The sequence below is a fragment of the Miniopterus natalensis genome, chromosome 2 (genome assembly GCF_054644295.1).
Source record: "Miniopterus natalensis isolate mMinNat1 chromosome 2, mMinNat1.hap1, whole genome shotgun sequence".
Lineage (NCBI taxonomy): Eukaryota > Metazoa > Chordata > Mammalia > Chiroptera > Miniopteridae > Miniopterus > Miniopterus natalensis.
The window spans coordinates 73,887,123-73,915,048 of record NC_142082.1 but is presented as its reverse complement, the minus strand read 5'-3'; the positions used below and the strand labels follow the sequence as shown (position 1 = coordinate 73,915,048).

General features: G+C 36.3%; 1 protein-coding gene across 1 annotated transcript in view; it reads right to left on the bottom strand.

The window, feature by feature from the left end:
* GTF2F2 (general transcription factor IIF subunit 2) overlaps positions 1-27,926 on the bottom strand; it is a 132,445-nt gene that overhangs the window by 21,859 nt on the left and 82,660 nt on the right. The window lies entirely within an intron of this gene.

Below are 27,926 nucleotides of genomic sequence, written 5' to 3'. Positions count from 1 at the left end.
AAAACACACTGAATATATGACTATAATGTAGAAACCAAACCGTAAGCTAAATATACAATCTCATATGCTTTTATAACTTTTTTCTAATCCTATACTGTATAGTCAAACCTTTACTAAAACAAAGAAGCTAATCACCTTTAAATTTCTGGGGGAAAATATCATGTAAAAATGAATTACCTTAAATGATATGGCCTAAAACTAATCAAGTTATTATTTCAAAACTTCTATTCACTCGGTAAGAGATAAAGAGATAATAAATACATTGCACCACTCAGGGTCTAGTGGCTGCTTTATTAGACAGTGCAGATATAGAACATTTCCGTCATCAAAGTAATTTCTATAGGACAGCACTGGTCTATTGTAGGAGTCCATCTAAATTAAAATATACCTCAAAATATCACTTTTGAAAACAAGCCAAAAATAAACATATGTCACTATACAGCATATTACAAAACTTAACACTTAACCACTATATATATTCAAGTAGCAATCTTAGGTGATTTTGTTTTGGAATTTCATGACTCCCACTTTACCATTTACTTCTTATTTTTAAAATTACATTAATTCATTTGGTGTATCAGCACAGTAAATCTAAAAAATGTTTTAAGGGGGAAAAGTACAGTTTTCCAAGGTGACTATGTTTAAAAAACAACAACAAAATGTATCATTGTACCTTTAGATTTCTCATCAGTAAGATATCAGAATACAAGAATATATATAAAGTAGTATAAGAAAAAAATTGTCAAACATATTTAGCTAAATTATAATTGAAGAGTAAGAATGAAATAAAAAGTATCTGTGGACAAAAAAGAAGTCTATCACTAATAGATCCTCACTGAGAGAATTACCCAAGGATTTCTTTTAGTAAGGAAAATGAACCCAAAAGAAATGAGTGGGATGCAATGGTCAGAGCAAAGAAATGGTGAATCATGTCAAAAATTGACTACTCAATAAATACCAAAAAAGTAGGTGTTTTTTTATTTGTTTGTTTGTTTTTATTAATCCTCACTTGAGGATATTTTTCCATGGATTTTAGAGAGTGGAAGGGAGGGAGGGGGAGAGAGAAAAACACTGATGTGAGAGACACATCAATTGGTTGCCTCCTGCACAAGCCTTAACCAGGCCAGCATAGAACCTGCAACCCAGGTACGTGTCCTTGACTCAAAATCGAACCCATGACCCTTCCGTGCTCGGCTGATGCTCTAACCACTCAGCAACGCCACCCAAGGCAGAAGGTGATTTTTTAAAAAAAAGAAAATGATACTAACATGAAAGTTGGGAAGGAAGAGATTAGAATAAATGCATTTTAAGATTTCTATATGTTTTCTAAATTTTCACCAATAAGCATCTATTACATTTATACTCAGAAAAGGAACTTTACTTTCTTAAAGAAAAAAAATCAGTTCTTGAAAGGTTAGCTTAAAACTATAAAAATGTTGGTCCCTTAAAAGCAATGCATGTTCAGTGTGGCTCAGCAGTTGAGTTGACCTAGGAACCAGGAGGTCAGAGCACATGCCTGGGTTTCGGGCTCAAACCCCAGTAGGGGGCATGCAGGAGGCAGCTGATCCATGTTTCTTTCTCACTGATGTTTCTATCTCTCTGTCCCTCTCCCTCCTTCTCTCTTCAAAAAATCAATAAAGACATATTCTTTAAACAAATAAAAATAAAAGCAATGAATGTCCCAAGATCCAAGATGGCAGAAGAGGAGAGGAAATTTGGACACTGACATGTACAGAGGAAAGACGATGTGAAGACACAGAGAGAATGACTATCCACAAGACAAGGAGACAGGCCTAGAACAGATTCTTTCCTCACGGCCCTCAAAAGGAATCAATCCTGCAGACACCCTAATCTTGGATCCAGAACTGTGAGAAAATAAATTTCTGTTGCTTAAGCCAAATAAATAAATAAATAAATAAATAAATAAATAAATAAATAAATAAATAAATAAATAAATAAAATACATGTTTAACATCATATATTATTTTAGTTGAGTGGGACTTTAATTTTTTTTTTTTTTTTAAATATATCTTTATTGATTTCAGAGAGAGGAAAGGAGAGGGAGAGAGAGATAGAAACATCAATGATGAGACAGTCATTGATCAGCTGCAGCCCGCAACCTGGGCATGTGCCCTGACCGGGAATCAAACCCCGATCGCCTGGATCCTAGGTCGATGCTCAACGGCTGAGCCACACCCGGCCGGGCAAGGGACTTTAAATTCTTTAGTTCAATAGAATAAGAACTGAAAATAATTTTCATTTAAAATTCCTTCAAAAGCACAACTTGCAGCTTTTATAAAATTCTTATTACTTAATTCCTTGGATGAAGGTTATTATTGATTTGCTTCTGCCTAGTCTTAGGTATATCAAATTACTCAGAAGATATTAGATATCTACCAATTGCTTTTTAAATTTGAAATCTACTATAGGTTTTGTTTTTACTACAAACCCAAATTCATATAGTCATTTCTGCATTGAAATATAAATATTTTAACTCTTCTATTTATAAATCCATACCTATCCTTTAAATACATAAAATGATTATTTTATAAAGTAGAAGTCTGCAAATGTTGATAAAAACTTACTGTATATATAACCATAGGTCAAATGTAACTTTGCTTTTCATGTGACAAATACACTTTCTATGATCCCAGAGGAAAGCCAGAGGTCTAGAAGGGAGATGTCCACTCTAAGATAGACTTGGACTTACAATCCTTCAATGGCCTCTTAATTGTTCTCAGATGAAACAAGCTTCTTCACATGACTTGATGTCCCTCTGGGATCTAGTCCCTGCTTATCTCCCACATCTGCATCTGTGGCATTACCAGATTTTAGAAGAAGCCTCCTGCTGGCAATGATCCAACAGGTGTTTCCTGGGTGCCTATCTCTGCCAGGTACTGGGTTAGAGGTTGGGAATGCTGAAGTGAAGAAAAGATTTGTTCTAGTGGAAGACGAACATTAAACAAATGCTTATCTATAACCAATTAATTGCAGTACTGAAGAGAGAGGGCAGTGGTATGATGACAGCTGATTGCATGCTGCCATGAGATAAAAATTGATGCTAAGGTGTGTGTGCACTTGAGGGTACGCTGCACCAGGACTACTCATGCTTATAAGATGTCAGGCAAGAAGACTGGGTGAAAATAACTCCTCTAAGCTGATAGGATGTCTCAAAGTGACTAAGAGAAACCTCTAGAGAGAAAAAAGTGGAAACATAAAGGAATGTTTAAGAAGTATTAGAACTAACATCTATAACTCCTTAAGAAAAAACATTTGAAAAACATATATAGCTAAGTGGCAGCCTTTTCCTGAACACCACTTTGTGTTCTAACCTTAGCCCTATCCCCTAATGCAATCAGTTCTCAGGTGTGGCCTCTCTAAATGGTAGTCTATCTGTTATGCTGCCACTAAATCATCTTCCCTGTTTCAATCATCTCACTCCACAATTTAATATTATGAGATATTTAAAGAGGGAAGCATATACTAACTAGCTCCTTCCTTCCACATTAAATGATTGTTCCCATTACTTCACAATTTGAAAATTCCTCAGGGTTTCTGTATGTTTAGGTGTGTCTTTATAAATGGCAGCTTATTCTTGTCATACTCTTACAGTTGAATTTACCTGCAGCCACTGCATCCTGACTTCAGGTTCATGTGGCATACTTTCAATTCTAATGCAACCGTTTTAAAAGCCAATGCCATCATCCAGAGTGTCATGCCATTTTTATCCTCAAAGTATTTATTAATCTTTAAAGTATATAAAGAAATACACTGAATTAACTTTTGAAAAATAAAGAGCTCATATAAAAATTTAACCTTTTTACTATACATTATACATTTGTTTTAATTAAAAGAGGATATCTTATGATTCAAAACTCAAAAGGTTAATCTATGGACTGAAAATATGACATATTTTTAAAGAATTAAACCTTAAAATACTTTAACTAACCTTGAATAGTTTAAAATAATTTAACAGGTTTCTTTACTTAACACTAAATAATTCATTTAACATTATTTCATGAAGTGTCAGAACAAGTTGCAACTCTATTTCACCACTGAACAATGCACTAAAGAAAACATCACTGACCTCAACAAGCCTTCAAAGTGAAAATAAGGTTTAGCTGGGCTTGTACAAAATAATATAATTTGGAAATATTTGGTTGAACAGCAAACTACATAGTGGGTTGTACAGGCTGGACTGGGAGCACGTGAAAAGTTTCACTGTTCTGGCCATTTAAAAAATGGGTCTTAACTTTTTCAGAAAAATTTGAAGTGTGGTGTTATTTTCAAGAAACAGTAATAGAGACCCTGGCCCAGTATCTCAGTTGGTTAGAGCATTGTCCCAATATGCCAAGCTTGTGGGTCAATCCCCAGTGAGGGCACATACAGAATACAGCAATGAATGCATAAGTAAGTGGAACAACAAATCGATGTTTCTCTCTCTCTTTCCCTCTTATCAACAAATAAAAAAAAAAAAGGAAAAAAAAAAGCAGTAATAGAAAAATAATATTCTGTGATTATTTAGGTGCAGCCAGGCCTGTTTTACCTTTGTTTTATAAACCACTTAAAAAAAAAAAATCACTTGTGCCCGGCCGGGTGTGGCTCAGAGGTTGAGCATCGACCTAGGATTCAGGAGATCATGGTTCAATTCCTGGTTGGGGCACATGCCCGGGTTGCAGGCTCGATCCCCAGTCAGGGGCGTGTAGGAGGCAGCCGATCAATGATTCTCATCATTGATGTTTCTGTCTCTGTCTCTCCCTCTCCCTTCCTCTCTCTGAAATCAATAAAGACATATTTAAAAAAAAAAAAAATCACTTGTAATTACCACTACCACTTCAGGACAATTTATAGTATTATAATATACTTCCACATTCTTAGAAGGTTAGGACTCATTGAATTAATAGTCTTTCTAGAATTATTATTTAAAGAGTCAGTTTATCTCTTCTTCTCAACAAAGAAAAAGCTCAAGGGCTACATAACTAAGAGCTTTCTGAAACACTAATAAAATGACAACTATTACAAATAACAACAGAGGTTTAAAGAGCACTTACTATGTGCTAGAAACTGTGTCAAAAGCTTTACCCACCATCTCAATTTTACCCTTTCCTCATATTAAGCAAAAACAGAACTGGAATTCAAATCTTTGTTTAACCTCAAGTTCAAGCAGTTAATCTAGACAGTCCCTAAAAGTATACAGCCCCTTCTATACAGTTTTAAAAGACCAAAGAACACAATAAAATCTCTACTTAAAATCTCATTGAGTTTAGTTCAAAATAAGTAATTGTCCTCAACACTCATCAGCCTGCCACAATTAGCCCAATTCTACACACACACACACACACACACACATACACATGAGCACATTCTCTTTTACAATACTGAAAAAAAGATTCCTATTCCGTCAGTGTCACTAGTCATCAGGCTTTAATCACGGTCCATAATACCTTTATCAAAATTACTTAAAGGTCTTCATTATACTTTAAAATTTATATACTATACTGGGAATTCAAATTATTTAGTATATTTTGGAAATATAAAATTCCTGTAAAAAAATAAAAAGTAAAATTCATGTTAAAAAAAAAAAAAAAGGAAGAGTATCACAGTATCCTCCAAATATTTTAAAGGATGAACACTGGTAAGATCTAACAAAATGGAAAAAAAGCCAAATTCTATTGCTCTAAGCTATTGGCAGACCGAGAAAGAGAAGTCTACGAATTTTAGCCAACAGATTTTTCATTTATCTCATTGGCACAGACAGTACCTCTCATGTAAAAGTAATTCAACAGATACTTGTTAAGCAAAACGACTGATACCTTTTTTTACTGGACAATTAGATTACAAGGGAAAAGGCCGATTCCCGATTTTATACAAGTAGACTATTTTCATGCCTAAGCAGAAAACCCTAAGTAATACTACCTTGCTAATCTGATTATCAACTATAGAATTAAACAACTATAAAAAACACCAAACAACAAATGTTTCCATGAGCAACTGCCAATGCAGGAGTTGCTCTGAATGTAAATATCATTATTTTAGCATTCATCTATCCTTTGTGCTATAGCTTTGATTGCAATATAAGCTATTCTTAAAATGACATGCTTCACAAAAGACTGTATTGTCTTAAGACTCTGATTTCATTTTTGAAAGGGAGAGAGTAAAGCAACTGAGGAGGTAAACAGTGCCTCCCAAGGGGGAGAAAGGAGCTGATATCTGAGGGTGAGAGAAAGAGAAAAGTTTCATGGCAAAGAGAAGCAGGAACACAGTAGAGCACTGGGGCTGTCTGTGAGAGAGAGCAAATACACGCGGCCCAAGATCAGATAACCAAAAAGAAAATTTCAGAAGACCCAGCTTGAGAGCAGGTGGAAAGAAAGCTTAGAGAAAGGCCAAGTGAGGTAATAACCAGGCGCACACTGAGCTGATTTACTAATATGAAAAGGTTCTGATGGTGCCTAGTTTAAAACAGTGAATTCAGCCCAGGCGGCGTGGCTCAGTGATTGAGCATCAACCTATGATCCAGGAGATTACGGTTCAATTCCAGGTCAGGGCACATGCCTAGGTTTCGGGCCTGACACCCAGTAGCTGCGGGCTTGCAGGAGGCAGCCAATCAATGACTCTCTCAGCACTGATGTTTCTATCTCTCTCCCTCTCTCTTCCTTTCTCTGAAATCAATAAAGACATATTTAAAAACAGACAAACAAAACAAACCCAATGAATTTATAGAAAGTTTCAAGATTTGGGGACTAGGACAAAGAGAGCTTCTCAGAGGAACTGTAACAGTATTTTAACCTATTAGAATGTGGATTTAAGTGGCAATAAAAAAATTTAGGGCTTGCAACTGATAAGTAATCGAATTATATCCTTATCTGGCAGAGCTACTGGAAGGATTACAGACAGTAAATATTAAGTTTCTTGGACAACAGTTTCTTACAAATATTTATTGTTTATAGGCTTCATGAAAACAGAGACCTTCCCTATATCCCCAGGGCATGTGATATAAAGTGTTGAATAAGGGGGGGGGGGAGGACCAGAAGAAAAGTTTTAGGCTGTATATAATAAGAGATGGTAATTTGGTTGTCAAATTTTATGATTTACAGTAATATATGTTAACATTTACATTTGACATTTAAAAAAAGAAAGTGTAAAATGTATTAAGGTTTAATTTTCACTTTGTAAGAAATACTCAATAAAGAAAAATACTCCATTATCTCCTTGCACTGTTCAATATGGTAGCCACTAGCAAAATGCAACTATTTAAATTAATAAAATTAATAAAATTAAAAACTCAGTTCCTCAGGCACACCAGCCACATTTTAAGTGCTCAAGAGCTACACGTGGCTAGCTGTTACCATATTGGACAACACAAATGAAGAACACTTGTGTCACCACACCAAGTCCTATTGGACAGTGCAAGAGAATCGCAAACTCAAATGTCTACAGAGACCTGTCAAGTAAAGCAGAATGTAACAGTGAGAGGTAAGGGCTGTGTTCAACTGGAAATGGAGTACATGCTCCATCCCAAGTCCTCAGCACCAACTAATAGTTATTCAGTCCTATTTTTAGGTGAAATAATTTATTAAATACTGCCAACTAATTCAATTTAAAAAACAGGCAACTCCCCCCTCCCCCCCCCCAACCAAATCCCCTCAAAACTAAAAACATACACCAGCTATACCAGGTCACTAGGTGGCGTCCCTCTGATCTGTATATCTACATCTCAGGAGTTTTGTTCGTTTTTTGTTTTAAGCAAAGCAGCAGCAAAGAATAAAGAATTATTACTAAAAGTAGGAAAGCCACGACACAATTGTGCTATACCCACTGGCACCGAAACTACAGTTTTGTTGAAGGACCAGCAATTCCCTCCACTTCCAATCTCATGCTCCCAATCCAGAGGAGAATCCATGCTCTGGCTGACAAACTCTCCTAGATCGCGCTCAGGCTAAGAATTGAAAAATATCTTCTATATAACACAGAAATGTGATCGTTTTTTACTTTTTATAGAACTAGCAATTTCATGTGATTCAACCTGATAACTCCCTCTTAATGAAAGACTTAATACTGAGTTGAATTCTTCTATATGAAAGTAATATAATTTAGATAGGTAATTAAGTTCCCTGTAATGGTGACTTACCCATGATCATACACTTTGTCAGGGACAGAGAGGGAAAAATATTCAAGATTCCTTGTCCACTGCTCTTCAGTGTAATTGCATCTTAAATATAATGAAGCAATTCAGACATCTTCTCAAGTTGGTAAATGTAAGTATCCCAATTTAAAATATTTATAGCTATTTAAGGAGACATTATGTCCAAAATATGTCCATTACAATAGCTGACAAGGTGTTCAGAAGGGGTTTACACCCAGGAAGGGAATGAATATTCACAATGGACTTGATTTTCTCCCAGATTTTTGTTAGAAAAATTTTGGTTAGTTTTTGTTAGCCCCCCACAAGTTTTTGGTATGTGTTGAGTAAGGTGAAGTAAATGACAGTGTAATGAAGACTTTTATGTGTTTTGTTTTTGTTTTTCTAATTACTGCCTAACTTCTGATTTTCATTGAAACAATGTAAGATTCAATCCTTTATCAAATTTTCTCTTCTTCGGGAAGAGTACATTGCCAGCATTCCAGAGAATTTACCCCCATCAGCTAAACAACAAAAACTCTACTCGACAGTCCAAATAAGTATCTGATTTCATAGCCAGAATACTTTTACTATCTTATGTAATTTCCTTTTCTTATATTCTTTCCTTATGTAATCTAATTATGATCTTGAACTCTTAGTGGGTATCTTTAACTGAAGCAGTAGCAGTACTTCTAAGTCACCAGCATTCTGGTTGCATGCAAGTACAATAGATGCCCAATTGGAGGAAGGAGACAAGGAAGGGCATACACAACAATTGGTTCTTGTGATCTGGGAAGCAGCAGGATATCTAAGGTTTGCACTACCTGAAGTTTTGGGTCAAATAATTATAAATTTTGGTCACCTGTAACTTATTCATTGCATATTTTTTTTCTTTAGTCCAGTCAGACATGATTTCTTGTATCATTTCATAAAAGCAAACTGTTTTTCACCTTGCAAAGTTTGGATTCCAATATAAGTGTGTGAGTGACAGGGAAGGGGAAGTATGAGGGGGGCAGGAAAGAGATGGAAGAAACCCTTTGCTGATTATGCTTTTTGTGTTAATAAAATACTCTAGTCACTATTTTAGTACAGGCATAAATAAATACATAAGGAAAAAATGTTTAGTTGATCAGGGACCAATTACTACTTCTCAATACATGACCAAGTAGCTAGCTATTCTTTATATGCTAGAACTGACATTACCCTAAACTCCAATGGATGATGAATGACAAAAAATACTTAAGTTTCCTTCTTTAAGAACCTTTCATTTTATTTCCATCCTCCAAACTCCAACAAAAGTAAAAAGCCTAAATAATATGGTTCCCAGGGATGAAAACAAAAGCATATCTATCAAAAGAGTCAGGAGCCCTGGCCAATGTGGCTCAGTTGGTTGGGTGTCGTCCTGTGCACTGAAAAGTTGCTGGTTTGATCCTGGGTGGGGGGCGTGCAGGGGACAGCCAATCGATCACACTGATGTTTCTCACCCTCCTTCTTTCTCTCCCTTCACCCTCCTTCTCTCTCTTCCTCTTCCTTCCCCTCTCTCTCAAAATCAATAAAAAAAATCTCTAAAAAAAAAAAAAAAGGACCAGTAATATTCATAACAAAAGAGGAACAAATAAATATCTTTTATATTCAGATTCATGCCGATAAATTTACATTTTAAAAAATCAGAGACAAAAGCAAACCTATGGCATACAGAATGACCTTGAATAATGCTTAGTCCATAAAGAATGTACCTATGGCAGGATCTGAAACCAGCCTCTGGTTTTAAGTTCCAGTTCTATCACTAGGTATGACCTTGGTCAAGTTAATCTACCTCTTTAACACCTTGGTGCCCTCAAGGGAAAAAATGAGGATTAGAACAACAGAAATAGGTGAGATAATCTTTATAAAACACTTAGTGAATGGCCTGTCCCATAATATGCATTCAGTACATTTTAGCTATCACTGTAGTTATTGTTATCACTCAAGTAGCCACACTGAACAGAAATGGATGGGAATTATTTAAATAAACATAACTTTTATTAAATATCTGATTTAATAATTAAATTTTAAAACCAAGATTTATAGAATCTGTGTTTTAAGATTCTGATGGGGGACATTTGGCTACAACAGATTAAAAGCACTTTCTTTGAGCCCTGGCCAGTGTGCCTCAATTGGCTGGGTGTCGTCCCATGCACTAAAAGGTTGCCAGTTCAATTCCTGGTCAGGGTCATGCCTGGATTGGGGGCTTGATCCCCAGTAGGGGGTGTGCAGGAGGCAGCCAATCAATGTTTCTCTCTCCCTTTCCCTTCCTCTCTAAAATCAATAAAAACATTTTGTTTTATTTTTATTTTTTAAAAAGCCCTTTGGATTTCTTCTGATGTTTTCAAGAATACAAAAATTTATTTCTAAATGCCATTCAGCTTCAGATAAGGCATATAATGCTCATGGAAGTGCTAATTAGAACTAATTAAATTAACTACAGCACCAAAAGACACAAAAACATTGTAGCTTACAGTTTTGGGTAAACTATATATATCTAATTTAAAAAATTTACTGAATTTGAGATGTAGGCAAAATATTTTTGGATTAATACTTAGGGCACTCAAATCAATGTCTCAAATATGACTTTCAACCAGTAGTGACTAGAACATGCACCTGAATTTAACAAAAGTAGAAAAATGCACTTGAGCAGAACATGTCCTTAAGTTATACAGATAACTCATAACCATTTTTAAGCAGTCTCAAAAATGACCTTTCCCTATCTTCCTCATCATATTAATATATGATTAAAGGAGGTTATATAATTTTCTTAGGATACAGGGTCACCTTCATACAAATTGCATGGTGGGTGCAATTGAATCAAGTAATTTTTATTCCTCTCCTTTCCTTTAACGTGAACATCTATTTTACTTTGTCTAGTGTCCCTATTTTTCACCTCCTGATCTTTTTAGTTGATTTTCTCTAGATTTTCTATAAAGCTCTGGATTATTTCATATGCATTATTTTTCCTCAATGGCCAAATAAACTAATGCCTCCAGGGAACATTAAACAAAACCACTTAGGCCCATTTCCACCCAAATCCCTAAAGATTAGTTTAGATTTTTACATCCTCTAAATAGTTTGCCCAACACTTGCCTACACCAACTCTCAAAAGCTTCTGTGTGTGTAGTGAGGTAGAAGGGTCAATGTTGACAGCATTTAGAGATCTTCTTGATACCACCATTTCACTTCATGTAACTCAGATTTCATCATCTATTTTTTCTCCCAGATTACTTTCATAAGTAGAAAATGAGTTTTACTTAAGTAATAATTCTAGGGTCTCCCACCCAGCTAAGTAACTGGCCTCCTCCTGCTTTCTAGCTGGTTCCCCATGTACAACAAAATCCCACAATGATGTGTGGCTCAGAGGAAAGACTGCATGAGAGAATTGCAAGCTAAGTAATAATCACTGTGGCAGTTCAGTGTGACATATGGGGACTGCCAAGCTCTTGAATATTCTCAAATCACATCATATATGTCTTGATCAAAAATATTTAAGAATTGGCTAATTTCTGTAAAAAGAGTTAAACAAAAATCTAGATAGTGTCATTAGATATAAGACTGTTCCTTTCAGTACCATTTTTCTATTTTTGTAATTTTTAGCTTTATAATTTTTATGGTAAACAGTAAGATAAATATTATAGCAAAGGCATGAGGCAGATAAAGAAATTAAAGTATATGAACATAATTTCATAAAATTCCCATTCAACTTGCTGATTTCACTAGCATTTAAAACTGCTAATAACACATTAGAAATAAAACCAGCCTGACTGGTGTGGCTCAGTTGGTTGAGCGTCGTCCCATACACCAGGTCACTGGTTTGATTCCCAGTCAGGGCACATGTCCAGGTTGCGGGCTCAATCCCCAGTGTGGGGTGCGCAGGAGGCAACAGACTGATGTTTCTATCTCTCTTTTCCTCTCCCTCCCTCTCTCTAAAATCAATTTAAACACAACATATATAAAAAATAAGAGAAATAAAGATAGGGACCCTTTTTCCCCCTCCTATGTCTGTCCTAAGAAACCAAGAAGGAAACTCAAGTTAGGCCTTTTACTATGCCAAAGTGATGAACTCTAGTGCAAGGCTTGTAAGATAAATAGAATGCAAAAATCTTTTCTTTACATTAAGAACTAAAATGCATTCATAATTTAAAGCTGAAATTTGGTTTTGAGAGTTAAAGTCTCACATAGATTTTACATTTATGGATAAAATTCTTTCAAATTAAAAAAAAAGTTCTAGAAATAACCATTAATATAATAAAATTAACAGTTTTGTAACAGCAATACTAATGCTTATAGGTTCATCATATTGATAAAATGCAGAGGATAATTATTACACTAAGATTTTATTGTTTTACAATTTTGTCAGTTCATGTTGCCAGTCCCCTCAATAACATTCAACTGTAACTACTTTTTTGTAAGCTCCCCAAAGTGCTTATCCACTGACTTATTGATGAACAGGCTTCTGGTGTGATATCATTTGTTGCAGCATTGTGCAACAGTGAATGAAGTTACCAGGCCAACATGCAAATTTTCTCTTATACAGAGCCTATGGATAGATTTATTAATAACTGAATATATCACTTTATCAATTTAATAATGTAATTTTCTTGCTATTAGTAGAGGGAAGAAGGCATTATAGAACTGTTTCAGTTTGATTTAAGTATATAAAATATTACCTGGTTCAATTTGAACCTAGGTTTTTTATACTGGTCTTAGTATAAAAACAATAAACTTAGCATGTAGAAAAAGGGTTTCTAAACAAGATCTTGGTATAAACAGCCCTGATGCTTTATAGATTTAGATTCTGTGTTACTTTATTTGCATTGCTAGCGCTACTTAAAAGCAGCTTTATCTTTTATTCACTTACTTAATAGCCTGTAACTCCTGTAAAATGTTGGGGATATCAGGCTATTCTTCATGTACCTCTGGTTAGTCACAGAATGACTTTTATTATGGGCAAAAGAAATATATAAAAATGTATTCTGCATCATCAACATGCATGAATGGTACAAACTGTTATATAGGCTACTTACAGCCATGATGCATATTCGAAGAGTGATGGACAAAATCTATTTTATTCTGCTAAGCTGTTGATATGATATGGATCATTTATCTTTGTGCATGCTGCTTCTGTAGACATCTTTGATGAGGCTGAATACCAGAAGGAAGATGAGATTGAATACCACTAAGAAAGCAGGAACTCCTATATTATTTTTTCAAAAGCTGTGGTAATGGTTTTACACCAAGCTCCTTCCCTCAGTTCCTGCTAGTATGCTAGCTGAAGGCAAAGGCAAAGTCTGTGCCTATGGAACAGTCCGAAGTAACATGCTCAAATGGCAACTGGCCGTACAACTTTTCTTCTAGCACAACCCATTCAACTACTTAGTTAGGCGGGAGCAAATGAGAAATTATGTATATGTACGTATATACACTTGAATAAACACGTACTATCTAAAACATGCCCGTTTTTCCTGGTTCAGTATTTAGAGCCGAGGAAGAAATGAGTAAGGATCAGAATGAAAATCTAGATGACTAACGGGAAGTGGGCTGTGGGTGTAATGTACAGGAAGGGGTTAAAAGCATGGAGTGTTTGATAAAAGCAATTTAGGTATAAAATAAACTTGGTGGTTTAAAGTGAGTCTTTACATGTTTAAAACAGATGGTACAGAAGTAAATAATCTTTACATCACTTAAGACTAGATCAGATTCTTGAAACCGAACTCTATCACCATAAAAAGACCATCTTCTCCAAATAATGCATATTAGAAGATGGTTATACTTACTATATATTATCTGAAGAAAACACATTTTAAAAAATGAAAAAAGATTCATGTAACTGTTAGTTTAAGTAGTGAATAAAGGAATTTAAAGTGAGTGTGTAGGAGGGGAAATGAATGCCATAATGTAGGTCAAGGAGGCTAACCTAGCAGAAATTAGGCAATAAAAGACTAGAAAAATTACCGTGATGAGAAGTACTTTGCAATTTTCATATTTATTATCTTATAAATCAAAGGCTTATAATCAGAATTATTTACAATGGTTTAAAGCTAAGCACCTAAGATTATTAAGTAGCCCCAACTGCTAACCTTCTCATTAATTTCTCTTACTCCTAGAAATATTTAGGTTAGTATTAGAAGGACATGAGCGGAGCAAGGAGGATGGCCAGGTACAAAAACCCACCAGGGCAGGAAGCCCCGGATGCCCAGCAAGGGGCAAAACTGGGAAAACAAGAACCTTGCCCCCAGGGGAACCTATCCTTCCCTAGCATATTACTGGTCATGCAGCTTAGACCCCCTGAGTGTTTCCTCCCTAAAGATAACATCTAGGCCTCAGCTATATTTTAGTTCCAGGCCCAGAAAAGCAGCAAAACCAGACAAGTGGTGCTGTGGCTGCCTCAGGACCAGCTATAGTGATTAATTAGGCCCCCTGGCACCAAACAGTCAGTGGACCCTGAAAGAGCACACCTGGAAAGCTGGTATATATTCTATTGAGACACTCCCCTGAGACCTCCCCTAAGATTTCCACCTGCAAGAACGAGATAAATACGCTCAGGACAAAGGGGAGTGGGCTGTGGGTTTAATGCACAGGAAGGGGTTAAAAGCATGGACAAAGGACCCACTGTGCACTTTCCACCAGGAGAACACACCAGCGTCATCTCCTTTCCCCTTCTTCCCTCCAAGAGGACCCCAGGAATCTTGCAACCAGGGGAGCAATGGGTAGTAGCAACTCATCCCAAGCTTACCCTCTGAACCTGTCTCCAAGGGCCCCTTCTCTCTCTGACTTCTCAGTGAGCCAGAACAGTCCAGCCTGGGCTCTCCTGTTACTTCTTTTATGTTCTTCCTTGTTTCACCGTCCTAAGTATATTTTTGCTGCCATCATGGACCTAATACCCTTTGACTCAGTGCTGTGTAGCTCTTCAATTTGGATATCCCAATCCCCCTTTCCTTAAATAGATTTAATTTCTCTTTATTTACCGTCTGAGATGGCTGCTTAGGCTGCCTGCTCACCACTGACCTAACCCTGTCAGCTAGAGATTAAATAAACTGTGTATGGTGATAGCAACAATGTTCCCCTAGTCACCACTGTGATATATACTGCAAGTATAAATCATTTTTCCAAATTAAAATTTCTTTCATCCTATGACTATGTGATGGGTGGGAACAAAATACAACAGTGGGATCAAACAACTTCTAGTCAACAAATTTAAAAATACCATTCTGCAAAATTCCAGTTGCCTCTGAGTAGAAATCAGAATTATTAGCTGCATATCATGTCCAACTATAGGAAGCTACTTAAAGGTACACTAACCAAAGACACTGTTGCTACGGTAACTAAGCAAATACAGCAAATGGCTACTTCATTAGTGACTCCATGAAACTATAAATGCTGAATAGATGGGAATAATCTGGCAGTACGTGGCCACCAATGTGCACTAAGATTCAGAGAGAATTTCTGAAAAGATAAGGTAAATTTTAATAAGTTGTTTTAGCAACCTTCAAAAATTAAGAAGAGAGGTTCTGGTGCTAACTAGAACCAAATCAAGCTGGAGGAAAAACTTAGAGGAGTGGTTAGGCTCAAGGGAGAGTGCCCTGCTTAGGAGCAGGTGCTGTGGTGCTGATATTGATATTAAAGATGGAAAGTCATTTAGATTGTCATTTAGAATGGTGAAGAGAGAAAGAAGGACTCCCTACTGATTCACTGCTTCAGACTTTCCACTGTAAATAGGCTTTCAGGCCATATGGTCTTGATTTTTCTCCATCAAGAGGGGTGAGAAAGATTTCTGCATGTTTCAAATTGGAAGAATTTAAACTTGATATTCAAAAATAAAAATAAAAGTTGGACATAAACTTCTCTGATAGAGACAAAAAAAATTAATGCTAGAATTAGAAGACGGAGGAGGAGGAGGAGAGGAAAGGAGAGAGAGGGGGGAAGGCAAAAAGGGGAGCGCAGGGGAGAGGGAGGAGAGGTGAAGAATAAGTGGTAAAAAGATTGTTACTCAGGCTATAAAAGCTCATGTATGCCAAACTAGGCTATCAGGGGTCAGCTGTTAAAACAGGAACTACAAGAAAGAGTTCACTTTAATATAAAGATTAAGTCAGCAGCAATAAGGAGACTGAACCAGGGTGGGGAGAGACTAGTGTCGGGGAACAATAAAAGTGGGGTGAAGAGAAGCTACGCAGCACAGCTGAAGGGCAGAATGGCGAGTTCTGTATGTAGGACAATGAACTCGAAAGGGCTCTGGACCTAATATAAGACAGACCTAGTGTCAGGTACTGTGGGAGAAACCAAAATGAAAAAGCTACAAGCTGGTGGAGGAGTGGGCAAGAAAAACAGCTTCTTGAACTTCTGAGGATTCCTCATCATTTCTGGAATTTGTCACTTTCCTTTCTAGCTCTCACCCCGCCTTCTTCTGCAAGGTTAACTCCTCCCTGGGCCATCACCTCCCCAGCAAAGCCATTCCTTACTCCCTAGGTGGTTGCTCCATTTCCCACCTGCCTCACTCATCTAGAGGACTACAGTATTCCCACAGCTACCTATAAAGTCAGTGCTGCAAGCACCATGTTAAAAACGAAATATGTTAATTACATTCCACCTAATACATTTTATTATCTGTCAAGGACTGTGTTAACAACTGATTTACACTCCTTTCAAAGTCCATTAGCAAACACTATAATGGAAATCTTCAATGAAAGCAAATGAAGGCAAGACTATTAGAGAGAAAACATAACTCAAGCAAAAGTTTTGTTACACTGTTTTCTTAAAGCAGTTTTATTGAGGTATAACTGAGGATACTTAAAGTGTACAATTTGGTAGGTTTTCATATATATCTGTGAAACTCTGTTATATTTGTTTTAGAAAAACAGCCCAGACTTACAATCTAGGTTCTTCTGCAGAATTTTGTTTTCCCTGTGGAGAAATCAATAAGCCCAAACTGAATATATATATTTTAAAGTTATTCTCGATCTTCAATAAATAATCTCAGGAATTTAAGGACACAGAAGTTTTATTTTACATTTTTCACAGAATGGTAACTATGAATATACATATATTTATATCAAACTGCTGCCAGTGGAAATCCTGTTCACGGGATCACAAGAAAAGCATTCCACAGACCCACACATGGGAGGTTATGGTGTGGCAAGATTTATTGTGATGTAAACAGAAGGCTGCCCCTGTGTGCCATCTCTGTCTGTCCCACCATGGAAAAAAATTCCATCTTGTCCTCATCAAGTCCAAAACAAAGGCCAGTGTCCAGAGTCTGTTTCACATTAAAGCTTAGTCCTTTGGAGCTTGCACGGTCTGCTGTGGGCCCCAGGTGGCCACTAGACCTACATGGTTGCACAAGTTACTGGGCGAGAAAGAGAAAGGTTTTGTTCCCTGGGATTGTATTATCTTGGGCTTAGGAAGGACCAGGTACTTTTTCAAAATAATCAATCAACTTCACAAGCTTTGGGGGGCTTCTAATGGGTCTATCCCCTAACAAATTCGTTCTTTCCCAGACTACACTGAGAGGCTTCTATGGTCACCACTTTGGCGCTCTTATTAAGCATGCCCCATAGAAACACCTCCCTCTTTATTATTCCATCTCTTGCCCCAGAGATCTGCGGGGATCAGACGGGTAGTTCCCTGGAGAGTGTGTAAAGCTGTAATTTCCTGGTGAAGAAAGCAGGCTCATGCTCCCTAGCTGATTATGCTTAATAATGTCTGATTCACTTTGCTTTCTTCCTTTACTACTATCTAGCTACCTACACTAATAAAACTCTTCTAAATTTCACAAGCTAATGAAGCATTTTATTTACTTATTTTTAAATATATCTTTATTGATTTCAGAGAGAGGAAAGGAGAGGGAGAGAAATAGAAACATCAATGATAAGAGTCATTGATCAGCTGCCTCCTGCACGCCCATGACTAGGGATCGATCCCGCAACCCAGGAATGTGCCCTGGCCGGGAATTGAAGCCCAATCACCTCAATCCTAGGGCGATGCTCAACCGCTGAGCCATGCTCAGCCGGGCTAAGGAAGCATTTTAAAAGTCAATATACATTTTCAAGCAACATAATAATATACTTAAAAAAAGAGAAACAACTGAATAATAAGACTAGAAAGTGCAAATACACAAAAATAGCTTTCCTATATTCTAGCGATATAATACTTTTTAAAGAAAAACTTTGCAATAGCAATAAAAATATAAACACATAAAGCAACCCTTACCAAAAATGTTCAACCCTATATGAAGAAAACTACACATTGTTAGTAAAAGATATAAAAGAAGACTTGAGTAAATGGAGATAACACTGCTTCTGAGTGAGAAGATTAAATATGCTAAGAAGCTAATTAATCCTTCCCAAATAATTTTATTGAAAATTTTTTACTGAAATATTTTTAATTAAAAAAATTTGTTCTAAAATTGACATGGAAGACTAAACAGGTAAGAAGAATTAAGAAAAAAAATTAAACAACAATAATAATGGGGATCATAATATTCTAGGCATTAAAATATGTTATTAAGCCACAGTAATTAAAACAGTACGTTTTAGAAACAAACCCTATAATGTGCAAGAATGAAATTTATAATGAAGTGGTATCACAAACCTCTGAACAAGGGAAGAGAGATTCAAATACTGTGCTTACAAGAGGACAAGTTCCACCATCTAGAATATGCTGATAGGGAAAGGTGCCAAAAAGTAAGGCAGGTTTAAGAGACATCTGAGCGAACAGTAACTAGTAGTATACTTTTAGAGCTATGGTTACAACATGACATACATTCACAAATTGACTTTTGATTAGGTAATGCAGTCACATGGTATAGAATTTGTAAGGTACAAAAGAATACATGATTAAAAATGTTTTCCCCAGACATCCAGATCCTCTCCTTGGAGGTAACCAGTGACATAATGTCTTGTGTACACTTCAAGATGCATTCGATGACATTTTATTTTTAAAAAGTCATTGGGTAAAAAAGTTTACCTTTACTCTAGCTCTCTAATAACTGCTGTCTTTGGGAGACAGTTGGTCATAGGCCAATGTTGTTCTTATGAAAAAGAATAACTGTTGGTGGGGATAGGTATTTGAGAGTTAAGAAATTACCATACTTAGATTTAATCATCGTTTGCAGGCATTTTATCTTCACATAAAGGTAATAAGTGGAAACATAAGCCAATGATTTAAAAAAAAGACTTTTGAGATAGTTTTGATGACAGATGAAATAGCAATCAGGTTAAATATAGCATTATATTATTCTTGTCCATAAATTATTTGAAAACTGCACTTCCTTATTAAAAATTCTTTATCAGCCAGATTAGGATTTCTCAAAATGTGCACTGATTGGGTTGCCTGTTAGCTGCATATTTCTAGTCCAAACTCAAGACCTACTGAGTCAAAAAAACTGGGTCCTGGCCTTGGAATCAACATTTTTAATAAAGTTCCGAGATGATTTGTATACATATATAAAAGTTTGAGAATGAAGGGGTACTATATAAGCCCCATAAACATAAAAACCCTGTGTTTTCTTATTCATTGTAGGCACAGTTCCTAGCACAATGCTTGACGAAGAACGTATTCCATAATATATGTTGAAGATTTAATGAATGTACACTGAGACTGACTGAATAATATCTTGATATGTTGTCAACATTCAACTGATTTTGAAACTACAGGCTTCACCCATGATAGAAATCTGAATAAAGAGCAGAGAAACAAGTTTGGCAATCAACAGTTTAACAGAGTTCATTTCGTTGTATGACTCAGTTTCACAGCAAAGCACTTGGAAAGATGTCAGGGAATTTAATTAGTAATACTTGATTATGTACCTAAGTTTCAGAGAGATGATAGAAGTGTATCATTTTAACAAGGACGATGTGACGCAAGGAAAGGTTCCAAAATGAGATATTCTACATATTTTCTATTTTGTGACACACTTACATCTGCCCTAACCAGAACCAGGAAATTAGCAAAAAAGAGCATCTCAGCAACCAAAACAGATGCCACAAGGCCAAGCACGACAGCTGTGGGCACTTGACTCATGGGCGAGCCCATCAGACCTTCACTCAGTCTGTTTAGTCTTCTTCTACGCACGTTATTCATTCTAATAGAATTCTGAAACTGGTTTTCTAGTTCACAGGAAATTAAAAACACTAAATCAGAACAGAGAGAGCTGCAAAAGACAGTAACACAATCAACGTGACAAAATGACAGCTGCTAAGAGGGGAGTGAAGAACCATATAAAACAATCAAAAGAACTCACATAGGACAATAATCCGTGGATATCTTGTGAAAGGGTAAATAACCCTACCCTTCTTGATAGTATCTGAAGGCATCTACCACATAATTTAAAAACAGGCGTACACAAGAAAAACCAAGTTATAGAAAAGGCTAAATCATGTTCCCAATAAATTTTGTACATGAGGTATGTATATAGGCACAATACGTAATCCATTTCAGAAAGACTTTCATTCATTAAAGCCAATTACAATTTTTTAAATTTATAAACTTTTAGAAAGAATTTAGTAGCAGCTCTTTGGAAGACTATTAGAAACAACTCATTCCTCTAGAGTTCCAGGAAGGAAAAAGAGACTAATGTACCAAACCAGTAGAGGTAATTTTCAAAACAAAATGTACTTGGAAAAAAATAATTTCAGCTATTTCTTCGTTGACATGGTTGGCAACAGTTATTCTTATTTTCTATATTTGAAGGACTATATAGCATATATACTATCATGTAGTCACCATTTAATCTGCACGTGGATTATTTCCGGAAAAGTCAGGGTGCTGTATTCCATGAATTATTTCCATCTTAAAGGATAATTTTTTATGAAAAATATCTAAAGTTTCTATAACAGAAAATAGTGCTACTGAAATGTACTAAGAACAACAAAAATATAAGTATAAACACTTAGTAACTTAATGAGCTGCAATAAAATGCCATATGGCATTCAATGCAATTATGTAATAAGTACTGAAAATTCTGTGAATAGCAGCATTTGGCCATCACAATCCCACCCCCTCGAAAATTGGTGTGTGTACCAGACAGTACTGGTAAACAACAGATTTGTAATTTAATTTTAAATATTTCACACTCATGGTAATCTCATAAAGTGTATGCATGTGTGTCTCTCCTATACAAATGCATCATTTTGGACTATGTAGTAAAGGCTTAAAAGCTAAAAGATCAAGTGTAGTTCATGAAGCAGATTTAGTATTTTTGTTCTTGAAACTACACAGAATGTTGCCTATCAAAGAACAAATTATAAACAATGAGCAACTCAAGGAAAGGAAAATGTCCCCTTTTTGTTCTTGAGTGTCCGGTACATAATAGGTGTTCAATGTTTACCGAATGAATGGGTTTTTATAAATTTGTGAAGCTTGGGCTGTGAAATCTTTGGTATTATGGTGTAAAATATTGATTCTGAGGGGAAAACTCTGCTAACCCTACACGGTAATAGCATATTTAATTCCTTGTCCAACCTATAATACATGTAGTGTATGTCATGCTAAAATGGCATTATCTTTTTATGATTTCTCTGAGATTTTAAAATTAAGTTCCGAATATTTACAAATTAAATATAAGTTAATTCAATTTTATGAGAATTCAACAAATAAAAAATGACTAGAATTTAAAAAAGGAAAAAACCCTGTTAGTCTTCAGATAAATCTCCAAAATATAAGAGGCTAAAAAGATTATAAAAAACATTCACTCAAGCAACAAATATTATTAAGCATTATCATGTAGCAGCTGCTATGCTAGGTGACAGGGATACTGTCACTATGCCATAATTAATAATTAATTAGTAATATGTGCTAATACAATAAAACCATATAATGGCTTAGCAAGTAGCTAGATGGTGGTGGTGAGGCTATACTACTTCAGCCAGGAGTGGTCAGGAAGAGCCTATCTGAGGAGGTGACATATGGCTTGAGAACTGCATAATGAACAGCAGGATGAAACTTTTACATCTTGTGCTAAGGTTAAAGGAAGAACCCTGAGATGCATCTGTTCTTGTTCTATCTGAGGGGCAAAACAGTGGCCATTCTGGCTGCTACCTAGTGAATGAGAGAGGAGTGTGTGGAAGGAGAGGAAGAAGCTTCTGGGTTAAATCATATAAAGTTTGGAGGCCAGATCATGCAGGATCTTGGAAATTCTAAGCAGGGAGTGGTATGATCTGATCTACACCTAATGACTGACTGCTATGTGAAGAATGGTCTATTGTAGAGGTAGGACCAGCTTCACAGAGGCACCCTGGGCAGTCACATTGCACCTGCACTTGGAAGGGCCTTGCACCTGATTTAGTGCAATGCTATTACCATTTTGAAATTCTTAATAATTCATGAATAAGGGCTCTGTATTTTTGCTTTTCAATAGGCCCAGCAAATTACACAGTTGGTCCTAAATATAGGTGAATGAAGAATGCAGCTTAGACTAGTGTCATAGCAGAGAGAGGTCAAAGTAGGCCAGAGTGTGTAGGAGTACAGCTGACAGAACTTGAAGATAGATTGGATGTGTCTCAAGAAAAGAGGAATTATGGATAACTCCAAGGTTTTTACCTGAGTGAGTGGAAATGGGGGAAACCAGGGGAAGAACTGCATTAGGGCTGGGAGAGGGTGGGTAACAATCAAGAACTCAATTTCAGGCATGTGAGGTTAGGATGTTGTGAGACATCCCAGTGGAGCTATCAAGGGGAATGTCATGTATAATTTATGTGTGTATGTGTATATACGTATGTGTGTGTAGTGTACATACATATATATATATATATATATATATATATATATAAAGTATGAAGGTCAGGACAGAGGTCTGAGCTGCAAATACTAATTCTAGAGTTACTATATATATATATTTTAAAAGTAAATGGGATCACTTAGTAAGACAATACATGGGGAAAGAGTTCAAGAGATAAGCAGGAGCTACAAAGAATACCAAGGCAAGATGAAAATTAAAGAGGGTCACAGTAACTAAAAGAGGAGAGTGTATCAAGAACAGAGCCCTGAAGAAGACCTTAGGAACCTCCTCCAAGTGAAATATGCTCAATCAATAGCGAAATGGATCATCTGTCTTTTTGGTCTAACACTGAAATACGTATAATCAGCCCTCTTTTTACTCACTTACTAGGCTGATCTACATTTCTAAAATACTCCTAGCGTGCCCAGATGGTGTGGCTCAGTGGTTGAGCATGGACCTATGATCCAGGAGATTGGATTTGATTCCCGGTCAGGGCACACGCCCAGGCTGAGGGCTTGGTCCCCAATGGGGGGCGTGCAGGAGGCAGCTGATCAACGTCTCTCTCTTCATTGATGTTTCTCTCTCTCTCTCTCTCTCTCTCTCTTCCTCCCTCTGAAATCAATAAAGACAAATTTAAAAAAATAAAATAGAATACTCCTAGTGCCCCAGCCGGTTTTACTCAGTGGTTAGAGCATCGGCCCGCTGACTGAAGGGTCCTGAGTTCGATTCCAGCCAAGGGCACATACCTCAGTTGCAGGCTCGGCGCATGTGTGGGAGGCAATCAATTGATGTGTCTTTCTCACATTGTTGTTTCTCTTTCTCCATGCCCCCCACCCCCTTCCACTCTCTCTGAAAAGCAATGAAAAAATATCCTCAGGTGATATTTAAAAAAATAAAATACTCCTAGTTATTTATCTCAGATTATGCTGTGCCATTCCTCCCAGAATTCCTTCCTTCCCTCTTTATCTATTGAAAGTCTTTGACTCCTTTCTCTGATTTCACCAAATAAGCATTTTCGGAAACCAGGTATTTACTGCATTTACCAACCTCTCATATTGCATATAACAATATAATATCCTAAATTATTATTTAATACCACGTATGATCCATTTCTCAAAACAGATAAGCTTTAGCTACTTTTTAATGTTGCACTGCCTAGAATATAATAGATACTCAAAAAAATATCTGTTGAACAAATGAGTAATAAATGATACTTTGAAGCTATGAAATATAGGGAAGTAACAGAAGTAGATAAATCAACTTGGCAAGCAACAGTTTAAAAAAAAAAAAAAAAGACTCATTGTGATCAAAGTCCTGAGTATCCTGTAAGACAAAAAGCAATACTTCTCATTCCTTCCTTTCTTCACTCAACTTCTCATTCCTTCCTTTCTTCACTCAACATACTTCTCATTCCTTCCTGTCTCATACTTCTCATTCCTTCCTTTCTTCACTCAACAAATATTTATTGTATACCTACTAGATGCCAAGCCTTCTTCCAGTCATTAGAGAAACACCGGTGAATAAAGTAGACAAGAAGTCTGGCCTTCGGGGAGCTGCCTTTGGGAATACCATTTATTAGCATACTTTGTTTTGCATAAACTCACTAAGCCCACACCTTTTCTCTCCTATTTTTCCCAATGTCTACTATTTTTCAGTCTGAAAATTCTGTTTTAACATCATCATCATTATTATTATTATTGTTAATTCCATCCTTTCAGTTTTCCTCAAATATATAACATTACAAGAGAAGGGTTTTAGACGTTCTGGGGCCTTAAAAGTCACACAAGAAAAAACTCAGTACAGTATGTGACAACTATAATATACTAGGGTCTATTAAGGAGAAGCAGATCTTCAAAATGGTTCAAGTACTAGTTCATCAAAACTACCCAAAGCATTACAGATTTCACATAAATACAAAAATAAAACAATATACTCCATAAGCATGTAAAATCACTTTATATTCTACCTTTCTCCTGTAGATATATGGAGCTTTGAAATTTAATTAAGTTACTATATCCAAGTTCATTTTTAAGTTGTAGGATCTGAAATGTGATACAAAATCCTAAACTGAAACAATGAAGCAGTTATATATCTTACATAAATTCTGTGTTATCCTGTTTATTTTGTAATGTAACAGAATCACGGTATTATTAGGTGATACTAGTTTAAGTTGTGGGGTGTTAGGGTATGGATTATGCAATACAGGAGAGAGGAGGAAGAGAATAAGTTCCTTTCCCTTTTCCTACAGATAAGCCAGGCAACCTTTAAAACTATTAAGGCCTGAAGAAGCAGCCCGCTGTCCATCTAACACACTGGAATCAATCAGGGCTAGGTCCAAATTCTAGCTTTGCCATTTACAAATTGTGAGCTTGGGCAAAGCATTAACTTCTCTATGACTCAATTTTCTCATGTGAAAATGGAAATACAATTTTTTGAAAAGAAAGTAACTAAAATGAACATCTAATTAATATAATATGAAGCCATTTGCCTAAGCGTCTATAAAAATTTTTAAACATCTTTCACTACTTATAAACTGAAGGATTATTTTTTACAACTCAATTTCTTTATAATACATCCCATGGTAATTGTATTAGTCTCAAGCAAGGGGGACAGTATATAAGACATCTATGAGTCAGGACTTCTTGTTCTTCTTGTACTTTTGACTAAATTAGTTCCTCCTAGTAATAAGTTAGAGATTTGATGATCATCATTCCTACTGATTCAATATACTAAATGGGACCCTTGTTCCCCAATAAAGGAGCATGTGGTATCTTCCCTTATTCTTCAAGTGCTTTAGGGAATCATAGACCAAAGGTTGAAAAATTCCAGAGCCTGCAAGGAGCAGGCAAGCAAGTTATATTTTAAGCTAATTGGTAAGAAAATAGGACATGTAGGCCTGCAGCAAACTGGAGAATGCATCAACTTCTCAATTTTGCCCATTTTGCAGTGCACAATCGTGCCATACTGAAGGGGCACATCATATCAGAGACAGTACAGATCTGTATAATTACTGTGACAGTTTTCTGAAAGATAGTAGTAGTAGTATCTTAACAAAATCTGTAAATTACCATGATTTTCTGAAAGATAAAAATAACAATACTTGAGGAAGGGTCACTTTTAAAAAATTTGTACAACCACCAGACAGACTAGTAGTGATGGTCCTGATACTGCCTAAGGGAATTTGGCCATTTCTGTGGGTCACATTCAGTAGCAAGTTTTAATCCTCCCAACAGATCTCCAACAAATGCAGGTAGGCCAGATCTACCCACTTGGCCCAGGAAGCAAAGATGGTCGTCTTGGTGACAAGTCCTCCCAAAACTAAAAGGACAACTCAATTTTGTATTGGGGCAATCTATAAATGGTATAATTTCAATGACTTTTCTTCCTTTCCCATAAAAAAAAAATTCTGCCTACTCAAATACCTTGAACAGGTAATCTAATAGCTCTTACTTCGCATTAAGTAATAAAAGGCTTAAAATCAAACGTCCAATTTGACTTATGCCCATTCATTCTTAAAATGCACTCAGAATTGACAGAATTAAAAGAATCAGAATGAGATAAAAAAGTAGATGCCTAAAGATAGATAATACTAAGGGGGGGGGGAGGAGTGAAAACAGGAGATACTTAGATAATAAAGGTAAACTTTCCATACTTCACAGTTTTGCCTAAGGTGAGCCCTGTTGATTTTCAACTGTGAGTGAACAAAGAGAAATTGTGTACCGAAGTATTTTTATCCTACGAAGCTGTGAGACTTTGTAGAAATACCACCACATGCCAATACTGCTATTCAGGACTTATAATTTGAATCTTAAGCACAGCTAAATGCATTTTTTAAAGAGTATTAAGTCAGAAGAGATGTACTCATAACAGTATAACTGTAAATCCTTAACTTTAAAATGCTGACTTTTGGTCAATTAATTTACTAGCATTTATTGAACATCAAGCTGTTAGAAAGATAAATGAGATACAGTCCCTATAGACAAAAACTAAAGTAATGAAAGTAAAATAAAGAGCAAAATGTAATTAATTAGTAGGCTATTAGAAAAAGGGTAGCAGGAGCTTGGTGGAGATGAAGACTATTCTGTATGGAAGAGAAAAAGACTGGGGCGATTTCACATTTGAGGTGAATCTTACGGGACGCACTGGAGCTCAGCGAGCAGAAAAGACAGGAAAGAACACTGCAGACAGTGAGACATGACAGCTCATGATGCATTTGGGAAAAGTGAAAATGATTGGTTTTGACACAGTGCACACTTGAGTTGGAATGGTAGCAGAATAAGAGGCCAGAACCCTGAGGAACACCAAAAAGAGTGGGCAGAAGGTGGGGAATTCCAAATATGAGAAGTTTAGGGTGAGACGGCACCCAGATACAGAAAAAATTCCTCTCTCCTCCCACCTTAAATTCTTTATATAGACTCCCAGTAGCCTCTTACAGTCATTTGGAAATCCTTATTTCACCAGAACAGTAAACCTTCAGGGGCAGTGTATGGCTCAAGGGCTGTGGGGACAGCTGCTATGGTCATAAAGAGGGCAACCCTGACCTGCCCATCTCCCTAAGAAGTCTTCCTGCATTCCCTATGAGAACCTGTTTATCTTTTAAAAAACACTGGGTAGAACACCTTGCCTCACTTTTTATGGTAGTTTTATCCCAGTGGTATTTTTGTACTTTTACTACAGCTGTCCATTTATAATACATTTTTAAGTGTTGTATTTTACTGAAGATATCCAGCTTCTTTCACATAAAAAGGAGCAATTCAAGGGAAAGGGATATGAAAGCAAGAGAGCGCTTATGGCAGAGAAGACTAGCTGCCTCTTGGTTAGCTCTTCAGAAGGACTCCCTGTTCCCAGGCCTTTACAAAATCTTGGATTAAAAAAGACTTACATTTCACATAGCATGATATTCTCAAGATCCATCCATGTTGTCACAAATGACAGCATTTCATCTTTTCTTATGACTGAGGAGTAGGATTCCATTGCATATAGGTACCACATCTTATATAACTTTATAAACCATTGTCACCCCAATAAATTTAATTTTAAAAAAGACTTATAGCCCCACTTTTT